The sequence below is a fragment of the Schistocerca americana genome, chromosome X, assembly GCF_021461395.2.
Source record: "Schistocerca americana isolate TAMUIC-IGC-003095 chromosome X, iqSchAmer2.1, whole genome shotgun sequence".
In the NCBI taxonomy this organism is placed as follows: domain Eukaryota; kingdom Metazoa; phylum Arthropoda; class Insecta; order Orthoptera; family Acrididae; genus Schistocerca; species Schistocerca americana.
In genome coordinates, this window is record NC_060130.1 from 791,499,945 (window position 1) to 791,523,653 (window position 23,709).

General features: G+C 41.8%; 1 protein-coding gene and 1 non-coding gene across 3 annotated transcripts in view; both read left to right on the forward strand.

Annotated features, from left to right (window-relative positions):
* Window positions 1–23,709, forward strand: part of LOC124556551 (protein phosphatase 1H) — a 174,008-nt gene that overhangs the window by 36,293 nt on the left and 114,006 nt on the right. The window lies entirely within an intron of this gene.
* On the forward strand, window positions 8,525–8,597 carry Trnaa-agc. Its single transcript has one exon. It is a non-coding gene; the product is annotated as a tRNA-Ala (tRNA).

A 23,709-nucleotide genomic window follows, 5' to 3' on the forward strand; every position in this document is an offset into this window, starting at 1 on the left:
GATACAACATTACATATCACAATATACTATCATATAACCAGGGAAATATACAGATAAAATATGGTAAAGTGGACCTCTTTTACACGACGTCCTAGTGTGATAAGGCCATAATGGCATCGTTAAAACATATAAATATAACCAGCATGGCATCGTCACATAGATCTAAAATATGGTGTAGAATAGGCCACATCGTCCACACAGTCATTTTGCAACTGGCTACTGAAGTGCAGTAGTTACCAGAAATCTGTTTCCCTACACCCTTGCTACTGTGAGCTTAGATGTAGTCATCATTTATGTAAGAAATATAATCTGATAAAAACACATTAGGTAAATACATGTAGCAGACTTTTAAATATCGATAACTGTTACAGAACCCAAATGTGACACAGTAAAAGACGAATACAGTTACCCATATAAAATTATTAAAAGGAAATATATAAAGATAATAGGTCTGACACTTTTATGGTGAATTTACGGTCAAAAATAAAATATACACAATACACTGTCTGTAGCAACCTATAAAAAGATAAGACGTCTATATGACTAAATAACTGAAGAAAAGACAGATCAATGATCAGCACCCTCTGTTGGGTTGGCCACCCAGATGTTACATAGGCATGCAGTGATTATAAGAACTTAACCACTAGAGGGCTTTTCAGACATTGTTATATGTCTCCCACAGAAAACATTTATACAACATATTAATAGTCAATAAATAAAATTATATAGTGTGGCCATACAATCCATGAATAGGTAGAATATAATCAGTTACAGGATTAGAGCGATGAATGTATGGAAGTAAGGCAAATGCATACTGTTCTCAACATAAATCACCAAACAAGGCTAGGTATAAATACATGAGGCATTAAATGATTATTGTAGTATGTTATCAAACAAAGCAAAATAGTCGTTGGGCACAAAATCGCTTTGTCCATTGAGTACCCTAGTGGGCTCATGCTTTTTGGCCTTTTAAATCTCCAACAAGTCGAGAGGGTGACCCTTCTCTGCCCTGTGTAGAATACGCATACAAGATTAGTACTGCAGAATACACAAAATTAATAGAACTTTTAGAATTTGCATTAACTTATAACTATTTTACCTTCAGTGGCAAAATATATCAACAAAAAGATGCTCTTGGGATGGGTAACAGTTTGGCTGGTACGTTAGCAGACATTTTTATGAACGACTTAGAATGTAAGTTCTTTGATAAGTTACCACGGCTGAAAGGCAAGACATATATATTATAAACATAATGTCGATGACATCTTGTTACTGTTAGAGGGGGCAAGAACGAGGTTACCCCATTTGCTCAAGCCGTAGACAGCATGCACCAAAAAATAGTGTTTACTACAGAAATGGAAGAAATTTGCTCCATTAACTATTTAGACCTTATTATTAAGAAGTTTGATAACAGACATCAATTTTCGATTTTCAGAAAGCCTACATGTACAGACACTATTATCGGTGTCAGTTTATGGCATCCGCTATGATTTAAAAGGGCCTTTTTCACCTCTATGATCTACCGACTCTTTCGATTACCATTGGCCAACAATGAAACATGCTAAGAACTTAGTATATTAATGCAAATTGCAGTAGCCAACGGTTTCTCAGCAAATGATGTTACACACCTGTACAATAGGATAAATAAACAGAAAGTAAATAGTAGGCAGACCCGCAATCATCCAGAAAAAAGAAATAATAAAGAAAAGATGAAAACTATTCCAATGAAATTTTACGAAAAAATGTCCCAACAAATAGAAAAGTGTTTCAGTAAATCTAAGGTTAGATTTAGTTTTCAAGTTAACAACACACTGAAACTACATGTAAAACATAATTTGAGTAATGATTCTGATGAATTTGATGGTTCTGGGGTTTACAAGATCATTTGTAGTAGTTGTGGCAAATTTTATATTGGTCAAACTGGCCGTTCTTTTAAAATAAGATTCAGGGAGCATTTTCAGGCACATAACAAAACTGCATTGGGAATGCATTTGGCAGAAATTGGCCACACTGTAGGCAATATTGAGAGTTGTATGTGTATTCTACACAGGGCAGAGAACGGTCATGCTCTCGACTTGTTGGAGATTCAAAAGGCCAAAAAGCATGATCCCACTAGGGTACTCAGTGGACAAAGTGATTTTGTGCCAAATGGCTGCTTTGCTTTGTTTGATAACAAACTACGATAACCATTTAATGCCTTGCGTATTTATACCTAGCCTTGCTTGGTGATTTATGTTGAGAACAGTATGCATAGGTAATTCATAGGTCGATACAGGCAATGTATTACGTATATTTTATTTTTGACCGTAAATTCACCATAAAAGTGTCAGACCTATTATCTTTATATATTTCCTTTTAATAATTTTATATGGGTAACTGTATTCGTCTTTTACTGTGTCACATTTGGGTTCTGTAACAGTTATCGATATTTAAAAGTCTGCTACATGTATTTACCTAATGTGTTTTTATCAGATTATATTTCTTACATAAATGATGACTACATCTAAGCTCACAGTAGCAAGGGTGTAGGGAAACAGATTTCTGGTAACTACTGCACTTCAGTAGCCAGTTGCAAAATGACTGTGTGGACGATGTGGCCTATTCTACACCATATTTTAGATCTATGTGACGATGCCATGCTGGTTATATTTATATGTTTTAACGATGCCATTATGGCCTTATCACACTAGGACGTCGTGTAAAAGAGGTCCACTTTACCATATTTTATCTGTATATTTCCCTGGTTATATGATAGTATATTGTGATATGTAATGTTGTATTGTGTTGAAAGACAGACTGCCCACTAGGTGTATATATTTTTATATTGTAGATTGGAAGATGGTCATTACTGACTGAAACCGGTCATCTTCAAAGGAATTGATATTGTGATCAAAGACTGGAATAAAAAACATTTGACATTAATGGATCACTGTTCATATTCGCAACTATGTCACAGCTGATGATAGATTATGCTTTTGAGAAAAAGAAAAAGAAAAAAAAAACATAAATAATAGTTCAACACAGACGTTGTAAGAGTATTGCATAAATCAATAAAATAAGCTCTTGTATGCAACAAAAGGGGAAAATAGAAAAAGAGCAGTCCACACAAGGTGAGTAATCTGTATCATTTTGTCACTACAACAAAGATTTGTATATTTCAGACAAACTGTAACACCTGGCAGAAGTAAGGCTGTGAGTACCGGGCGTGAGTCGTGCTTCGGTAGCTCAGATGGTAGAGCACTTGCCCGCGAAAGGCAAAGGTCCCGAGTTCGAGTCTCGGTCGGGCACACAGTTTTAATCTGCCAGGAAGTTTCATATCAGCGCACACTCCGCTGCAGAGTGAAAATCTCATTCTGGAAACTGTAACACCGATAAATACACATGCCTGTATATATATTCCATGTCGATTTTCCTGCATTGACAACTCTGGGAAAGGAAAAAAAAAGGGGAGCATACCATGCCAATTTAATAGTAATCCACAGATTATTACAATTAGGGAATTTGTGTACAAACAGTTAAGAAAGAGTAAAAATTTGAACATATTCAACTGCATGTATATAGATTACATTTAACTGCACGAGCCAACTTTTGGAACCACAATAAACTATTAACACCAACCCTAACTCTAAAGAACATGACAAAATTGAAATAATTAAACAAGTTAGGATATTTAAAAGAATTAAGGATCCAGAGAAGATGGTATAATTGCAGAAATACTAAAATCAGCTGGCCTAACACAAATAAGAGATCACTCAACTAATAGGACGTATCGGGCAATCTGAAAAAATACCTGAGGACTGGAAAACTGCCCTAATACCTCCATTGCATAAAAAAAGGGGATAGAACCAATGTTAATAATTACCGAGGAATCTCTCCCCCCCCAGTCACATACAGAATTCTCACACAATGTTTACTTGATTGAGCCCAAGAACAGTTAGAACCTAAAATTGGTGAATACCAAGCAGACTTTAGACCTTATAGATCCTGTCCGGAACAAATTATTAATTTAAAACTAATCCTTAGGCACCAAAGGATTTCTGGAAACAATATTGAATGTACAGTCTTGGACATAAAAACTGACTGCCAGCTGGCCCCCACAGAGACTAAGTCCGAGTCGTTCACTTAAGGTGGGCAACATAACCAACAGACCCTGACAAAACTAGGTCCGGCAATCTGCACAATCTGGCAACACTGTAAGATGTGGAAGTGGCGGGAGGAAGTGTTGTCTACTTCAGAGATGTTGTTGTGTTGTGTGAGCCCCTGGTGTAGTGGTAATCATCATGCATTCTAAACTTACAGTCACGTGTTCGTGTTGAACCGTATTTTTCTTTTCTTTTTTTTCCATGTTTCGGCCCTCATCCAAAGTTATGAGTCTGATTGAACATCGAAGCTAATTTGTTTCACATTCTACCCACCAATAATTACAAATATTTCCAGAAACGATTCCTCAGGACAGCTTCTGGCTGTGTCACAATCGGAATAGCTTACGCTCAAGCGTTTCCTTGTGCTGCAGTGGCTACCGGCCACTGGCCAGATGCCACCCACCACCCGCAATCAGGCACCGCCCATGTGAATGTGCCATGCACTGTCCTTGTATGTCCCAACTGTCATTTTCGATTTTAAAGTTCTAGTTATCATCTTGCAGTTAAGCATTGGATTTTGCATATTTGAAAATCATGAACTACAGTTAAGCGTTGTAAAATTGGGTTGCAGGTGGTAAAAGGTGTAAATCTTCAACACAACATTTACTTTTTGTGTAATAGAGGGGCGAATGCAGAGGAGGCAGCTTGAAAGATTTGAATAGTGTGTGGGACGACTGCTTTTGGTAAAAATACGCCAGAAGAAGATATTCTTGTTTCAACAAAAATCGTTCTGGCATGAATGATTTTCCACATTAAAGATATTTCAGCTACTGATATAAGTGATGGATTACCATTTAACCATCATGTGACATTTGCATTCAACAGGAAAGCTTCAAAAGTCTGGTGTAGTAGTAGTCCATGCTCTAATTCAAAACAACAAAAATCAACGGAGTGACTGTTATTGCAGTTTTGCTTGAACGTCATCAGGTCACTCATTGAACATTCCTATGTAATACTGTTACTGGTGACGAGTTATGATGCCTTTATCATCATCTTCCTAAGAAGAAATGAAAGACTGAGCCGTACCAATAGACGTAAACTTGAGCAAAGAGTAGTGTGAACATAATATTTTCTATCTGAAAGCTCCAAAAGTGTGTTTTGCTTTTCCCCAAGGGTGTGTCCATCACAGCTGGAATTTGTTGTCAACAATTGAGACAAAACTACATCACGTGTGCTACTGCATGATAACGCACTCTGTTGATTTGAGAAACAAAACTTTCCAAGAGATTGTTAGGGAAGTCATCTTTCAGGCACTTGTATTGATAAGGAAGTCATATCTCAGGTACTTATCCCTCTGATTGTATACTTGTAAACTTTTGCCTTTCCCACTCTTGATCAGTCAACTGTCAAGGCAGTTCATTTCTAGATGAAAATGCTCTTGAAGCTACACTGGTGTTATGACACTGTTAGAACCAGTAGGTTTCTGCAGGCGTATAATTTGTTAACTACTTTAGCATTGTCAGATTGTTTTAGATGTTGTGAAAGAATATACTGTTGCTGATTAACTTCTCTTTTTTGATTACTCTTGTGTTCAATAAACTAATGGAAAATGCAATTAAAATACTCACTGTACTAATCCAAATTAGATTCAACTTACTACAGAAACATCATGATGGCAGTCTACCTTGTCTGTAAGACGATTGTGCCTATTTTAACATGAAATAGTAGGATATGACTGACTTTTGACTTTGAAAAGGTCTTTATTTACTTCATGTCTTGTATTATACTCAAGTATTATGTAAATATGGCAGTTCATATCTACAATTATGTATTTACAACAACAAGAAATATGTCGACAGAAAACAAAAGTGGCACAATGACTTTTGCAGTACCATTAGGTTTTCGCTCTGACACTAAGGGGTACTGAAAGTAGCAAGACAAAGTTTGCTCGAGCATTGTTTTATGATTCCCTTATTTAGCTTCTATCTATTTGCTACAAAAGAATTAAAATTATGGCTTTCTGCGAGTCTCAAAAGGCAAACGAAAGCAGCCTGCACCTGATAGGCAAGCACGTTACCTCGTAGTTAGTGAAGATGTGCGGCGTCTGTGTCTACTTGTTGACCCAGTAGGGCCCAGTAGCCGCTACGACAGATAACTCACAACATAAGGGCCGATACTAAGTGGTATTTCCTGTGTGAAAAAAAATTTCGTGTACTCTAAAGTATTAACTGATATCCTTATATCACATCTCAAGAGAAAATCACTCATGTTTTTCAGTTGAAATGACACAATAATATCAAATGAATTTAGCAGGATAGTTCTGTGCCATCAAGGAAGTAACTCGTCGGTCACAGAGTTGCCAAACATATTCTGCATTGTTGCCAAGTTTCAGTTATACTACCAGGAAGGATACCAGCTGATGTGTTCTGTGAGTGACCCCGGAAGTGACTATAGCTTCGTCGCAAAGTTGTGGGTGGCAAGGGCCGGAACATCCTCATTATATGTCAGTGAGTCTTATTCGCATTTCTGTAACTAGGTTTAGGGGCTTGAGTGTAATTACTTGTAATACATCAATGTACTGTGTGCAAACGAAATGTCATAAATGAATAACTGTGACAATTATTTGTGTATTACTGTCTTAATCGGACCAAAGCCTTGAAAGCATATTCACCAGACACAATTAACAATTTTGGAGCTTCTCCAGTGGTTGAGTTGGCAACGTATCTTTGCTATACAGTATTATTATTGAGATCACTGTCATTGGCACACCGGCCAGAAGACATTCATGAACGACTTCTTGTTGTCAGCTTTTCTGACGGATATTCTGCCGTTGCTCGAAACGTGAAGACATAAATGTGAATTCGAATATTCTACATGGCGAATATCTGATGTTTCTATTCTTCCAGCTCTAACATTCGAAAAATAGTTACAATAAGTGGCAGAAAAGTGCCTGTGAACCTACAATTCCTAATGCAGTCATAATTATTGGAATCTGATAAACTCCATCTGTCATCTGATAATTGTGAAAAACTACTTTTTCATCAGCACAGTACCACAGTATGAACTCAAGGGTTTCCTAGGATTCCTATACTTAATTTCATTTTGATAGTTTTCAATGAGAGTACAGGAGGAGCAAAACCATCTGACTTGAAATATAATTTTCTAGCTGGATTTGAATCTTTGGCTACAGTTGCAGTAGCACACCCAGTGAGGTACCAAGAATGCTGTAGTATAGGCTAGGGTAGAAAGAAGCAGGTTTCCCACAAAGTAAATGATGAGAGACACTGTAATTAACATATAAAGTAACCATCTCGCAAATGTAAATTTTCCAAATCACTATCATCTATCATGTATTAAACATCAATTGTTCAGAAAATTACAACTATATCCAGTCAAATGAGTAGGTTAATGCAGCTCCAGTCTTTCACTATCACTGAGTTGTCAAACATTTTCCGAATAGCACTTAAGACAGAAATGTGTGTGTGTGTGTGTGTGTGTGTGTGTGTGTGTGTGTGTACAGAGATGTCCGAAATAACAGACACCACACATACATGCATGTACAGGGTGTTTCAAGAGTAATAGTAGACATTTTAGCAGGTGGGAGTATAGACAAATTGCATAAAGAATTCCATATAAATGTGTCCTCTTTTTATTGAGTACAGAGATACAGCTGTTAGTATGTAACACTAACAAACTCGAATCAAAGGCAAATGGCGTTCAAAGCTGATTTTCAAAAATTCCCCCACCAACTTCCATGCTCTTTTGACTTGTCTTGATAACACCACGTGTAGCTCTTCCGAGATCTTCTTTGTGTTCTTTTATGAGAGCTGCACTATTCATAATCCGAATGATCAAATCAACTCATGGGTTTACTTTTTCTTTGTAGCCTTCACCTTTCAACCATTTCCACAGGCAAAAATCCAAAGAGATAAGGTCCAGGGACCTTGGTGGCCAAGAAAAGTGCCCACATCTACTGATCCATCTTCCAGGAAATGTTAGGTTTGGATGATGTGTCACCTGACGACTAGAATGTGCAGGAGCCCTATCATACTGGAGGAACATGTGCATTCTTGTAGACAAAGGAACCTCTTCCAGTAATACTGGAAACTCATTTTCAAGGAAGTGTAGACAACAGGGTCCTGTAAGGACCAATAAATGAAATGAAAATGCATTGAATCCAGCTATATATACTCAATAATAATTGGACATATGTTATATGTCATTTTTCTGCAATTTGTTTATACTACCACCGCCTACAATAGTTACTATTCCTCCTGAAGCATCTTTTATAATTTTTCAGGTCTCGATGGGCCAGAGTATCTGTGAGCGAGTGGAATAATGGACAGGGAAGGGGCGTACCGCATATATGGTATGCAGGAAAGATGAGAATTTATGTCTGATGAGGAACGTGTGTAGATAGGTCCTGCAGGAAGGTTGGCTGTTGTCCCGATAGTGCAATGGTCAGCGCTTCTGCCTAGCAAGCAGGAGGTCCAGGTTCGAACCCTGGTTGGACACGAATTTTCACCTGATGCCGTTACTGTATTTCAACGCCCTGTGACAGTGTGGATGTCTGTCCTTCAATATTTAAGATGCAATTGGTTTTTGAGCCAATACAGGTGATTTGCGAACATTTGTCTGACCATCAATGTAACGGGACTTCAGTGGCATCCATTCCCTAGTCATTGCTTTGTGATGGCCCCAACCCATGTCATATACATGCCAATCAGATTGCAATGCATATTTAGTCAAATAACGAATGGTCAGTATACAAATATTTGTGAACAGTAGAAGCAGGATTGCAGTGAACTGATCGCTTAGCCAAGTGGAACAAAAGAGTAATTGGGTAGTGACTCATTTCAGCTTCATAGCTGACAGTAATATTTGTCATGCCATTTACTGCAGAATTAATGTAATACCCACACGATGATCTCTGTAGTGACACTTTATCATTAACAGCTCGTGAATGGAGTACTATGTTCATTAAATCAGATTACTCAAGCTGATGCCAAATAAAGAGCAGCGACGACGCCACCACACTATCTTTACTTAGGTAGTCAGTGCTAGATTTTGTGCCCCACCATTAACGTTACTGTAAGCAGTTGGACAGCATAACACCAGTACATCCACTGACAACCTGTACCATCCCCAGGGGGTCCACAACTCTTTTGTGGATACGTGCGTGGCGAGCACGGGGCCCCGAGCTGTTGCAGCCTTCCTTCTTTCCAGGGCTGCATTTCCTTCCCCTTCCCCTCCTTTCCTCTCCTTGCTCCTTCTCCCTCGCCCTCTCCTCTCCCTCTCTTGGTGTCCTTGCTTATGTTGGCCTCTGCTATCCTCCTGGTAATGTTGGTTTTGCAATTTAGCTTTGTTGCGTAATCACCTCCTCCTTTTGGCACTCCCTGGTCCCCCTCTGGGGTTTGACCTCCATTACTAAATTTCTTTTCCGTAGTGTGAGCCATTTGGGGAAGAGCACCTTACCTAGTGTCTGACGCGTGCCCTCCTAGTTCATTCCACCTTTCCTTTCACGTCGTTGTCTGATGCTAGGGTGCATAGCCAGCACGGTAGCCAGCCCGTGTGGTGGGGTTGCTATGTACCCTTTTGGTTGAGCCCCCTACATCTACATCTACCTCCATACTCCGCAAGCCACCTGACGGTGTGTGGCGGAGGGTACCTTGAGTACCTCTATAGGTTTTCCCTTCTATTCCAGTCTCGTATTGTTCGTGGAAAGAAGGATTGTCGGTATGCCTCTGTGCGGGCTCTAATCTCTCTGATTTTATCCTCATGGTCTCTTCGCAAGATATACGTAGGAGGGAGCAATATACTGCTTGACTCTTCGGTGAAGGTATGTTCTCGAAACTTTGACAAAAGCCCGTACCGAGCTACTGAGCGTCTCTCCTGCAGAGTCTTCCACTGGAGTTTATCTATCATCTCCGTAACGCTTTCGTGATTACTAAATGATCCTGTAACGAAGCGCGCTGCTCTCCGTTGGATCTTCTCTATATCTTCTATCAACCCTATCTGGTACGGATCCCACACTGCTGAGCAGTATTCAAGCAGTGGGCGAACAAGCGTACTGAACACACAGGGATCACATTTCTCCTCATGCAAGCCTTGGAGCAACGTCATCCTGGAGCCCTGGAGCATTGGAACTCCCGGCAATGGCCGCCGTGCCAGACAGCCCTTGCTGTGGCTGGGTGGCGCCCGTGAAGAGAGCCCCTGATCAGAGTGGGTGGTGTCAGGGCGGACGCTATGCAAATGAAATGCATACGGGTCCAGAACTCTGGCCATTCTTCTGCGGCCATATCTCTGCGTGGAACTGGTTCTTCTAGTGCTGCTTCTCCTGCCCCTTCGGCCTTCCGTTCCATGGCTACCCTCGGGGAAGAGGATCAGGCCCGTTGGCTAGGGGCAAAGCCTTTCCCCCACTATCTGGTTTGCACCAGGACTGATGGGGATACTTTCACCAATACCAAACCTTTATTCTTTGTGGAACACATTGAATACAACTTTGGCGAAGTGGACTCCCTGAGCAAGATGTGGTCGGGTTCGTTGCTGATCAAAACTGCTTCAGCTGCCCAGTCTGCGGCCCTTCGTGCCTGTACCCATCTTGGCACAATTGCTGTGTCCATTACCCCCCACCAGTCTCTAAATATGGTTCAAGGTGTGATTTTTCACAGGGACCTCATCCTACAAACTGATGAGGAACTTCGGGACAATCTCAGATGGCGGGGTGTTCACTTTGTTCGGCATGTTCAGAAGGGTCCTAAGGATAATCACATTGATACTGGTGTCTTTATCCTGGCCTTTGAAGGGGATAACCTCCCTGAGAAAGTAAAGATCATGGTTTATCGATGTGATGTGAAGCCGTACATCCCACCTCCTATGAGGTGATTTAAGTGCTTGCGTTTTGGACACATGTCCTCCCGCTGTTCGCAGGCCCCTCTCTGTGGTGATTGTGGACGTCCACTCCATGAGTGGAGTCCCTGTGTTCCCCCTCCTGTGTGTTTTAATTGTCATGGCAATCATTCTTCACGTTCACCAGATTGCCCAGTATACAAGAAGGAAAAGAAGATACAGGAGACTAAGTCTCTTGATCGTTTAACCTACACAGAGGCTCATAAGAAGTATACACGTCTTCACCCTGTGTCCATGATGTCTATTTATGCTTTAGTTACATCTTCACCCCTTCCTTACCCAAATCCCGGACCCCTCTCCTCCCCCCCCTCCCCTGCGGCTCCCACACCTTCTCCTCTGGGCGCTGCTCCCCCTCCCCAGCCGGAGAAGTGTCCCACTCCTTCGGCGTCTGCTGGTCAAGGGCGCCCCTCCCGGGATGCCCCTTCCCGGCACCTTCCAGGCCAAAGGTCTGCTGCCAAGCGACGACTGCGAGAACCGCGGTCTGTTGGCCCCCAGGTCGCCCGATCTCTTTCTGTTCTCGATCTTGCTGCGGCTGGCTTCTTTATGCCACACAGCCCTCCTCGTTCTCAACCAGGAAAGAAGAAGAAACATAAGTCCCGGTACAAAGAGCCTCTGGTGTCACCAGCTTCACCGCCAGATTCTGACCTGTCGTTCATGGATGTCGCCCCCTCCTTGTCGGTGACTGGTGGTGACCTGGCGGTATGACTGGCTTTAGCCTGTTCAACCCCCATTTAAATCATCATTCTGTGGTTATCCAATGGAATTGTAATGGATACTACCGTCACCTTCCGGAATTGAAATCCCTTATTTCGTTCTACTCTGCAGCTTGTGTGGTTCTACAGGAATCTCATTTTACTGATGATCACGCACCAACCCTCTGTGGGTTCCGTGTTTTCTGTCAAAATTGGGTCGGACCCCTGTGGGCTTCTGGTGGCGTTTGTATGTTGGTCCGTACAGACATTGCTAGCACGTGGATTCCTCTTCAAACTACATTGGAAGCAGTTGCTGTTAGGGTCCACCTGGACTCTGAGGTCATGGTTTGCAATCTTTATCTCCCTCCTGAGAGGACTCTTACACCTGCTGCCTTAACTGCCCTTCTTCAGCAACTTCCTCCTCCCTTCCTCCTTCTCAGGGATTTTAATGCTCATCATCCCTTGTGGGGCAGTGCATTTCCATTTAGACGAATTCTTCTCTTAGATCAGTTTATTTTTGTGATAGTGACCATTTCCCATTGGTTCTCTCTCTCCCTTCCCGGTCTCCGATAGACAGGTTACCTCGTTGGTCTTTCCAACGCGCCGATTGGCCTCTATACACTGCACAGGTCGTGTTTTCTCTCTCTTTGTCGGGCCGTATTGATGACGTCCTACGTGACGTGTCTGACGCGATTGTTCACGCTGCTAGCCTTGCTGTACTGCGCTCTTCTGGAGCATTTCGTCGCCGGCAAGTCCCATGGTGGAGTATGGCCATTGCCATCACCATCACCATCACCATCGCCATCGCCATCCGTGATCGCCGTTGAGCTTCGCAACACCTTAAGAGGCACCCATCCATCGCCAGCCTTATTACCTTTAAGCGCCTTCGCGCTAAAGCCCGTTATTTAATCAAACATAGCAAACGGATGTGTTGGGAACGATTTGTTTCTTCCCTCGGTTCTACTGTCCCTATGTCACGGGTATGGGCTACACTTCGCTCTCTCCAAGGTTGCCATCGGCAGTCCACCCTCCCAGGCCTTCACCTCACAGATGGCCTTTGTACGGACCCGTTGATTCTCGGGGAACATCTTGCGACCCATTTTGCAATGGCATCAGCCTCCTATCCGGCTGCTTTTCTTCACCGGAAACAGCGGGCCGAAGCGTCCGCCTTACGTTTTACCCCTTGTCAGTCAGAATCTTACAACGAACCTTTTACTGAATGGGAATTTCTTTCCGCACTTTCTTCTTCTCATGATACTGCCCCTGGCCCAGACTCCATTCATAACCAACTGCTTCAACATCTCAGTGCTCCACAACGGCATCATCATCTCCGGGTGTTTGATCGTATCTGGCTCCAGGGTGACTTCCCTTCTCAGTGGAGGGGTAGCATCGTGGTTCCTGTCCTTAAGCCTGCTAAGAACCCCCTATTTGTTGACAGCTATTGGCTAATTAGTCTGACTAATGTTGTTTGTAATTTACTTGAATGGATGGTAGCCCGTCGGTTCAATTCGGTCCTCGAATCTCGGGATCTATTGTCCCCTTACCAGTGTGGCTACCGAGAGGGACGGTCTCCGATTGGTCATTTACTTCGCTTGGAATCCGCAGTTTGGCAGGCTTTTTCCCAGTGCCGCCATTTGGTTGCAGTATTTTTTGACCTTCGCAAAGCCTATGACACGGCCTGGTACCATCACATCTTACTTACACTTCATCAGCGGGGTCTTCGGGGCCCACTCCCAATTTTTATCTGCCAGTTCCTGTTCCATCGGTCATTCAGGGTTTGGGTTGGTACTGTTTTTAGTTCTCCACGGACCCAGGAGACAGGCATCCCACAGGGTTCTGTCTTGAGTGTACATCTTTTCTTCATTACTATCGATGGACTTGTGGCCTTTGTCAGTCCTTTGGTCGCCCCTGCCCTGTATGTGGATGATTTCTGCATTTGGGTTAGTTCCTCTTCGATGGCCTCTGCAGAGTGGCAGCTCCAGGGAGCTATATGGCGTGCCTGTGCATGGACCCTCTCACACGGGTTTCAATTATCTCCTTTAAAATTGAGAGTGGTCCACTTCTGTCGTCGTACTACGATCCACCCTGATCCAGAGCTCTATCTTGATGCACAATGATTGACTGTGGTCCCACAGTTTCATTTCCTGGGTCTTCTTTTCTACAACAAGCTCACTTGGCTGCCCCATATCAGACTTCTGAAGGTACGATGTTTCCGTAAACTCAATGTCCTTCGCTTCCTTGCCTACTCCTCTTGGCGTGCTGACCGCTCCCTCCTTCTCCGTCTTTATCGTGCTCTAGTTCTGTCTCGCTTGGACTATGGTTGTCAAGTTTATGGCTTGGCTGCTCCTTCCACACTGCACATACTGGATCCAGTCCACCATCGTGGTATCCATTTGGCCACTGGTGCCTTCCCTACTAGCCCTGTTGATAGTCTCCTGGTTGAAGCTGGGATCCCCCCCCCCCCCTTTCTGTTCGGTGGTCCCAGATTCTGGTGTCTTATGCACTCGCTGTCCGTTCCTCTCCTACTCGTCCTTCCTATTCTATCCTGTTCCCAGACAGTGGGCGTCGCCCACCCGATTCCCGCCCTCGAGCGGGTTTACCGGTTGGGCTCCGCCTTGCATCTCTTTGCTGTGATTTTCAGCTTCCTTCTTTGTCCTGTCTTCCTTGCTCCCTCCCCTCCACACCCCCTTGGTTAGTTCCTCGGCCTCGAATTTGGATGGATCTTCGCCGAGGTCTGAAAGATTGCATCCCCCTGATGGTGTTCCGTTTCTTTCTCCGCCGAATTTTATGGGAGTTTCGGGATGCTTTTTTATACTGATGGCTCTAAATCTGCTGATCATGTGGGGTATGCCTTCACATCCTCTGTTGGAACAGAAAATAATCTGCTGCCACCTACATGTGGGGTGTTTACAGCAGAATTGACGGAAATTTCCCAGGCCCTTACCTTTATTAAACAGTCCCAACACAACCGCGTTTTGCTATGTATGGACTCAATGAGTGGCCTTCTGGCTATTGATATGTGTTTTTCGCGCCATCCATTGGTCTCTGCCATCCATGACCATCTCGCTGATATTCACCGTGCTGCTTGTTCCGTTGACTTCCTTTGGGTCCCTGGCCATGTGGGTATCCCGGGTAATGAGCTCACTGATTGTTTGGCTGGGGGAGCTGTCACTTACCCCCCGTTTTCTGTAACCCTTCCTGCAGCAGATTTACGGCTTCACATCAAATCCCAGTTCGCACAATCATGGGCCAACTCTTGGAGGCTACTCCCCTGTCTAATAAACTTCATGCGATTAAGGTAACACCAGGCCCGTGGCGTTCTTCCTTTCGCCTCTCCCGAAAGGACTCGACCACACTGTGTCAACTCTGCATTGGCCATACCAGGTTGACCCATGGTTTTCTTTTGCGTGATGAGCCACCCCCACTTTGTGGTTGTGGAGCCTTCCAGTCAGTAGCCCACATTTTGGTTGAATGCCCCCTTCTTTTGGCTCTGCGTGATCAGTACATACTCCCCCGCACTTTACCTTTGATGTTGGCTGACGATTCCCGGATGGTCTCCCTGGTTCTCGGTTTCCTCCGGGAAAGTGGTTTTTATTCTCAGTTTTTACCATTGACAACATGACTGCCCTTTTACATTTTTAGCCTTTTCCCTTTTATTGTTCTGACTTTTCTGAGATGTCACACTAGCGGAATGGACCACATTTGAAACAAAGGACTGATGAACTTGCTGTTTGGTCCCTTAAACCCCAACCAACCAACTTGTACCATTATCATCACACAGTTGTTACTCACAGGGATTACAAGTTGCTGATGTTTGTCAAGAATAGCGAAAAGTGCCTCATGAATGTGAAGTTCCATTTGCATTACGCATAGGATGGAGAGTATACTAAATAACAGTAAAAGGTTACCCTGCAAAGGGAAGAGTCCACATATTGTCTCAAGTTCTTGCAGTTTGATATTAATGTAGTTCCTGATGGTTTCACACTAACGGGTTCTTCTGGCTATTGGAATATTCATATGGGAATACTCAACTATCTTAATAACACCTCATTTTGGATTGAATATGACTCAGGAAGCGACATTAATTTGACGTTTCAGTCTGTCTCCTGATGACTTACTGAATGAAGTCTGAAGAGCACTCACAGTTGTGTTACCTGCTCCTGTCTGTGATGCAGTGCCAATGGTAACCACAGCCACGGTCTCCGAGCTGATAGTCCATGCTGCTGCAAACGTCATCGAACTGTTCATTCAGATGGTTGTTGTCTTGCAAACGTTCCCATCTGTTGACTCAGGGATCGAGACGTGGCTGCACAATCCGTTACAGCCATGTCGATAAGCTGCCTGTCATGTCAACTGCTAGTGATACAAGGCCGTTGAGATCCAGCACGGCGTTCCGTATTACCCTCCTGAACCCACCGATTCCATATTCTGCTAACAGTCATTGGATCTCGAACAATGCGAGCAGCAATGTCGCGATATGATAAACCTCAATCGCGATAGGCTACAATCCGACCTTTATCAAAGTCGGAAACATGCTGGTACGTATTTCTCCTCCTTACACGAGGCATCACGACAACGTTTCACCAGGCAACGCTGGTCAACTGCTGTTTGGGTATGAGAAATCTTTTGAAAACTTTCCTCATGTCAGCACGTTGTAGATGTCGCCACTGGCGCCAACCTTGTGTGAAAACTCTGAAAAGCTAATCATTTGCATATCACAGCATCTTCTTCCTGTCGGTTAAATTTCGCATCTGTAGCACGTCATCTTCATGGTGTATCAATTTTAATGGCCGGTAGTGTATTTCCTTGTGTGTTACCACTGCGTGCATGAAAGCTCTGCAGTTAATTTTTGTGTGTTGGATAAATTACTTTGTGAAAAGGTTCCTATTTTATTGGGATTCGAATAGAGTGGACATTTCATCACTGGTTAATATTCTGATGGCTAAGGACATGACACCCATTCCAATTACTCCATGGCACCTGTGAGTAGAATCTCACGTTGGTTACTATAAGAACATGAAGGCAGTGGTGTCCGTTCGCTGCAGTCAGAGCCAAGATGATTTGTTTATGGCAAAGCATCTGCTGCAGTGTCCACGCTCAGACAACATATAGAAATCACGGTGGCAATGTGCACTGCTAATCGCTGCACTTGTCGCAAGCTGCGACAAGCGTGCACTGTCTCTGCTAATGATATTATGGAGTTAATACATCTTACTTAATGTAATATGCAAGACCTGGGTTGGGTAAAAATTCAGTTTTTAGCAATTAGCTATTGCATTAAAATACTTTACAATTATCTTTGATGCAATATATATTGTTGCTTGTCTCTCTAATGTTAATAGTATTGATTCAGAGTGTGCATGAACACGAGAACACACACACACACACACACACACACACACACACACACACAGAGAGAGAGAGAGAGAGAGAGAGAGAGAGAGAGAGAGAGAGAGAGAGAGAGAGAGTCATTGGTTCCAGTGATAGTGACAACTGCTGTGTGTTGAACAACACATGCGCAGATCAATTATGCAGATACACTGCGACTGAAAGGTGTCTCAGTTGTTGGCAACAAATTCCAGCTGTGGGGGGCACACCTTTGGGGAAGAATTCATAGTGAAAAACACACTTTTGAGCACTCGCTCCACACACAGTTCAAACCTTTAGAGCTGCCTCCTCTGCATTCATCCCTGTATTATACAAAAAGTAAATGTTGTGTTGAAGATGTTACACCTTTTAGCACCTGCGACCCAATTTTACGACGCTTAACTGTAGTTCATGATTTTCAAGTATGCAAAATCCAATGCTTAACTGCAAGATGATAACTAATACTTTAAATTCGAAAATGACAGTTCAGACATACACTGACAGCGTCACGCTGCATTCGCCTGGGCGGTGCCCGATTTCAGGTGGCAGGTGGTGGCCGGTAGCTGCTGCAGTAAGAGGAAACGCTTGAGCGTAAGCTATTCTGATAGCGGCACAGCCACAAGCTGTCCTGTGGAATTGTTTCTGGAAGTATTTGTTATTACTGGTGAGTAGAATGTGGAACGAATTATCTTTGATGTTCAATCAATCTCATAACTTTAGATGAGGGCCAAAATGTGAAAAAAAAAGAAAAGAAATACAGTTGGATGCAAACACGTGACTGTAAGTTTAGAATGCATGACAATTACTACTAGACCACGTGCTCACACACCACGAGAACATCTCGGAAGTAGACAACACTTCCTCCTGCCACTTCGCCATCTTACAGTGTTGCTAGAATGTGCAGATTGCCCTACTTAGTGTTATCAAGGGCGATCGGTTTTATTGGCCATCTTAAGTGAACAATTCAGACGTAGTCTCTGTGGCCGCCAGCTGGCGGTCAGTTTTTATCTCTAAGACTGTACATTTGTGGATTTTAAAAAGGCCTATGACTCAGTCAACCGTGAATCTCTTTTTTCCAGATTTTAAAGGAGCAAGGGCTAGATAATAAAACTCTAACACTGATTAAGGAAATGTTAACAACACTAGCTCAAAAGTTAAATTCATGGGAGAAATTTCCGAACCATTTGATATAAAGACTGGTGTTAGACAGGGAGATGGATTCTCCTCATTAATGTTTAACTGTGTTCTGGAAAAGGTAATTACAGAATGACGAGACCAAAAGTCAAGTAAAAATGTAGAGCAATCAATCAAGTTAGGCAGAAGTAATATTAGAATAGATTGACTTGCTTTTCCATATGATTGGGCAATTTTAACTAAGGATATTACCACAGCTCAAAAACAAATTGAAATTCTTAAAGGTATCATGGAAAAAGTAGGACTACAAATATTATTCGAAAAAACAGAATATATGATATTCAACAAACAAGCACCAACATTTTTGAACACAAAATATGGAGAGAGAAAAAAAAAAAAAAGGGGGTTCTCAGTTTAAATACTTCGTGGAAATCATACAAGAAAACGGTCTGGAAAAAGCTACCAACAAAGATCAACAGTCAAAAAATGGTAGTTGCATTCAGATTAACACAAAATATTATTCTAAAAAATCACTTTCTAAATTTAGTAAACTTAGGCATTACAGCACTGTAATCAAACCTGAATATCTTTATGGAGCAGACACATTAATTTTAAGTAGAAAGAGGGATATTGAAGCAATTCAAAAGAAAGAAAGAAAGCTTATTAGGAAAATATTAGCCCCCAAAATTACTGATGGAGAAACTTACAGGCTGAGAAGTGATAAGGAAATAGAAGAATACACAGACATATATGGTGACATGAGAAAAGGGTTGATAAAACAAATAGCAGAATTCTACAAAAACAGAAGTAAGACCAAAACTGATCCAGTTAAATGGATTACTGCAATTAAGGAGGACCTTAAAGTAGCTGGTATAACTCAGGCAGACATTACAGACAGAAAAACATTTGGGCAAAAGATATTTGCTAGGAAAGTTGGTCAGAGGGAAATTAGAAAACAGACTGGGACACCATGGTCTAATGAAAGATAGAAACTTCATTCTGAAAGGATGAAACAAATTTGGACCAAAAAAAGTAACATTGATGGATTGCACCTTGCATAGTCCTATTGGGCCAATACGTGAACAATAATGGTAATAATAATAATAATAATAATAATAATAATCATCAAACATTTTGTGTACTGTAAATAACTTGTGGGAAACTTGTTGGTGTATCAGATTATTTTGTCAACTGTATAAAAAGAAACACACATGAGAAATAACAAAATAGGATTGATTCTGTGACATTATCTTTCAACAAGATAACACAAGACTGCATGCTGCCAACGCTGTTCTGACCTATCTCAGTACAGAGTTTGTTAGGTGTATACGTGGACAGTAGGCTGAACTGGGAACATCACGTTCTACAAACACTAAAACGGCTGACGTCGGCAACATTTGCTTTACGAATTTTGTCACGCTTCAATGACATTACCATCTCAAAGTCAGCTTACTTTGGCTATTTTCATTCAGTCATGTGTTATGGCATCATCTTCTGGGGCAATACACCTGCTGCAAAGAAAATCCTCACAGCACAAAAAAGAGCAATAAGAATCATTTGTGGTGTACCCCCACGAACCTCATGTCGAAATCTTTTTAAACGACTTGAAATACTGACAGCAACATCTCAGTACATATATTCACTGATGTGCTTCATAATAAATAACCCCACTCTGTATGAAACAAATTGCCTACATCATGAACATAACAACAGAAGAAAAGAGGATTTCCACTGTGAGTTAAAGAACTTGACACTTACTCAGAAAGGGGTAAAGTACGCTGGAACGAAAATTTTCAATTCCCTACCCAACAGCATCAAAAGTATAAGGAGTAGTACATCAGTATTTAAACGTAGCTTGAAAAGTTATTTACTTGAGACCTCACTTTATTCACTAGAGCAATTCTTTCAGAGAAATAAGTAAAACCCAGATTGGAAAGATGTTTTTAAATTTTTTGACACTGTTTACTGTTAAACTAATGTAATAATGCCCTAATGTAAAAATTCCTGTTTTTCTCATTTCCATTTTTGGGTCACTTTTAAACCCAAAGTGGGAAGTTTTGATTACTGTTCAAGGTTAAAATAGATGCAATAATGCCCTAAATATGAAACTGCTATCTTCACATTTATGTTGACTAGTTTTTAAGCTAATAAGTATGACTTTTGTGCACTGTTATTAATACTATAACAATGTCTTTATTCTATGTATTCTATTATGTACATTGACACGTTCCACATCTGAGTGACTTGCTCACATGTACAGATCTATGGAACAAGTATATAAATAAATAAATGACAACTGCCCCGACCTGGACATTTTCCAGAACTCTTACCCACTGAAGACATCTGGTTACAGTTTGCCAAGAGACTGGCGTGTAACAACAGCCAGCCACTACAGTTTATTATCTCTGGCACAGAATGGAAGCAGCATGACGTGGCATCCAAGTTCACCTTGAAGCTCAGCCAGGCTAGAGCCATTGTTGCTGCCAGTAGTGGCAGTCCTAAATTTTGCACCCTATACACCCGTAAATCACTTACAGATTTAATCATGGATTCTTCTCATTATACTGTACAAGCACAATTAGTAAAAATTCGTTTATTTGCTACTTTTACTGGTGTTCCAGATTTAATGTGTAGTTGATACACATGCTTATTTTTATTTTCTTTTGGCATCATTTTATGCTATGCCAATAATGTTGTTGTTGTTGTGGTCTTCAGTCCAGAGACTGGTTTGATGCAGCTCTCCATGCTACTCTATCCTGTGCAAGGTTCTTCATCTCCCAGTACCTACTGCAACCTACATCCTTCTGAATCTGTGTAGTGAATTCATCTCTTGGTCTCCCTCTGCGATTTTTACCCTCCACGCTGCCCTCCAATACTAAATTGGTGATCCCTTGATGCCTCAGAACATGTCCCACCAACCGATCCCTCCTTCTAGTCAAGTTGTGCCACAAATTTCTCTTCTCTCCAGTTCTATTCAATACCCCCTCATTAGTTATGTGATCTACCCATCTAATCTGCAGCATTTTTCTGTAGCACCACATTTCGAAAGCTTCTATTCTCTTCTTGTCTAAACTGTTTATCGTCCATGTTTCACTTCCATACATGGCTACACTCCATACAAATACTTTCAGAAATGACTTCCTGACACTTAAATCTATACTCGATGTTAACAAATTTCTCTTCTTCAGAAATGCTTTCCTTGCCATTGCCAGTCCACATTTTATATCCTCTCTACTTCGACCATGATCAGTTATTTTGCTCTTCAAATAGCAATACTCATTTACTACTTTAAGTGTCTCATTTCCTAATCTAATTCCCACAGCATCATCCAATTCCATTATTCTCATTTTGCTTTTGTTGACGTTCATCTTATATCCTCCTTTCAAGACCATGTCCATTCCGATCAGCTGCTCTTCCATGTCCTTTGCTATCTCTGACAGAATTACAATGTCATCAGCGAACCTCAAAGTTTTTATTTCTTTTCCATAGATTTTAATTCCTACTTCAAATTTTTCTTTTGTTTCCTTTATTGCTTGCTCAATATACAGATTGAATAACATCGGGGATAGGCTACAACCCTGTCTCACTCCCTTCTCTACCACTGCTACCCTTTCATGTCCCTCGACTCTTATAACTGCCATCTGGTTTCTGTAGAAATTGTAAATAGCCTTTTGCTCCCTGTATTTTACCCCTGCCACTTTCAGAATTTGAAAGAGAGTATTCCAGTCAACATTGTCAAAAGCTTTCTCTAAGTGTACAAATGCTAGAAACGTAGGTTTGCCTTTCCTTAATCTAGCTTCTAAGATAAGTCTTAGGGTCAGTATTGCCTCACGTGTTCCAATATTTCTACGGAATCCAAACTGATCTTCCCCGAGGTCGGCTTCTACCAGTTTTTCCATTCGTCTGTAAAGAATTCGCTTTAGTATTTTGCATCCATGACTTATTAAACTGATTGTTTGGTAATTTTCACAGCTGTCAGCATCTGCTTTCTTTGGGATTGTAATTATTATATTCTTCTTCAAGTCTGAGGGTATTTTGCCTGTCTCATACATCTTGCTCACCAGATGGTAGAGTTTGGTCAGGACTGGCTCTCTCAAGGCTGTCAGTAGTTCTAATGTAATGTTGTCTACTCCGGGGGCCTTGTTTCAACTTAGGTCTTTCAGTGCTCTGTCAAACTCTTCACGCAGTATCATATCTCCCATTTCATCTTCATCTACATTCTCTTCCATTTCTATAATATTGTCCTTAAGAACATCGCCCCTGTATAGACCCTCTATATACTCCTTCCACCCTTCTGCTTTCCCTTCTTTGCTTAGAACTGGGTTTCCATCTGAGCTCTTGATATTCATGCAAGTGGCTCTCTTTTCTCCAAAGGTCTCTTTAATTTTCCTGTAGGCAGTATCTATCTTACCCCTAGTGAGATAAGCCTCTACATCCTTACATTTGTCCTGTAGCCGTCCCTGCTTAGCCATTTTGCACTTCCTGTCGATCTCATTTTTGAGATGTTTGTATTCCTTTTAGCCTGCTTCATTTTCTGCATTTTTATATTTTCTCCTTTCATCAATTAAATTCAATCTCTCTTCTTTTACCCAAGGATTTATATTACCCCTCGTCTTTTTACCTACTTGATCCTCTGCTACCTTCACTATTTTGTCTGTCAAAGCTACCCATTCTTCTTCTACTGTATTTCTTTCCCCCATTCTTGTCAGTCGTTCCCTAATGCCCTCCCTGAAGCCTTCTACAACTTCTGGTACTTTCAGTTCATCCAGGTCCCATCTCCTCAAATTCCCACCTTTTTGCAGTTTCTTCAGTTTTAATCTACAGTTCATAACCAATAGATTGTGGTCAGAGTCCACATCTGCTCCTGGAAAAGTCTTACAATTTAAAACCTGGTTCCTGAATCTCTGTCTTACCATTATATAATCTATCTGAAATCTGTCAGTATCTCCAGGCTTCTTCCATGTATACAACATGCCAATAATATCATTACCAAATGACAGCTACAAACACAGTTGGGGTAGAATTGTAATCAGTGAGGCTGAAGAAACAATCTTGTTGGGGTTAATTTATTAAATATAATCGTATGGCTAGGCCGCCCCCCCCCCCCCCCCCCCACCAATCGGGTAGACCGTTCACTGGGTGCCAGTCTTTCAATTTGACGCCACTTCGGCGACCTGCAGTCGGTGAGGATGATAGGATGATGATGATGATGACAGCACAACACCCAGTCCCTGGGCGGAGAAAGTTCCCCGACCCAGCCAGGAATCGAACCCAGGCCCAGAGGATAGACAGTCCGTCACGCTGACCATTCAGCTGCTGGGAGCGGACAGTCTTGGGGTATGCCTCACATGATTCCATGAAGAATGTAAGCCAAAATGAGGAGAGTAAAAATTGAAATACAAATGTCGTTATGCAACTTGACACCATCTTAGTTGATAATTAGAGATACTGTGTAAAGTGCACTCCACTAGTGACTGAAAAGTGTTAATGTGCATGAGAGAAAGCTAAAATTTCCCACTCTGAAT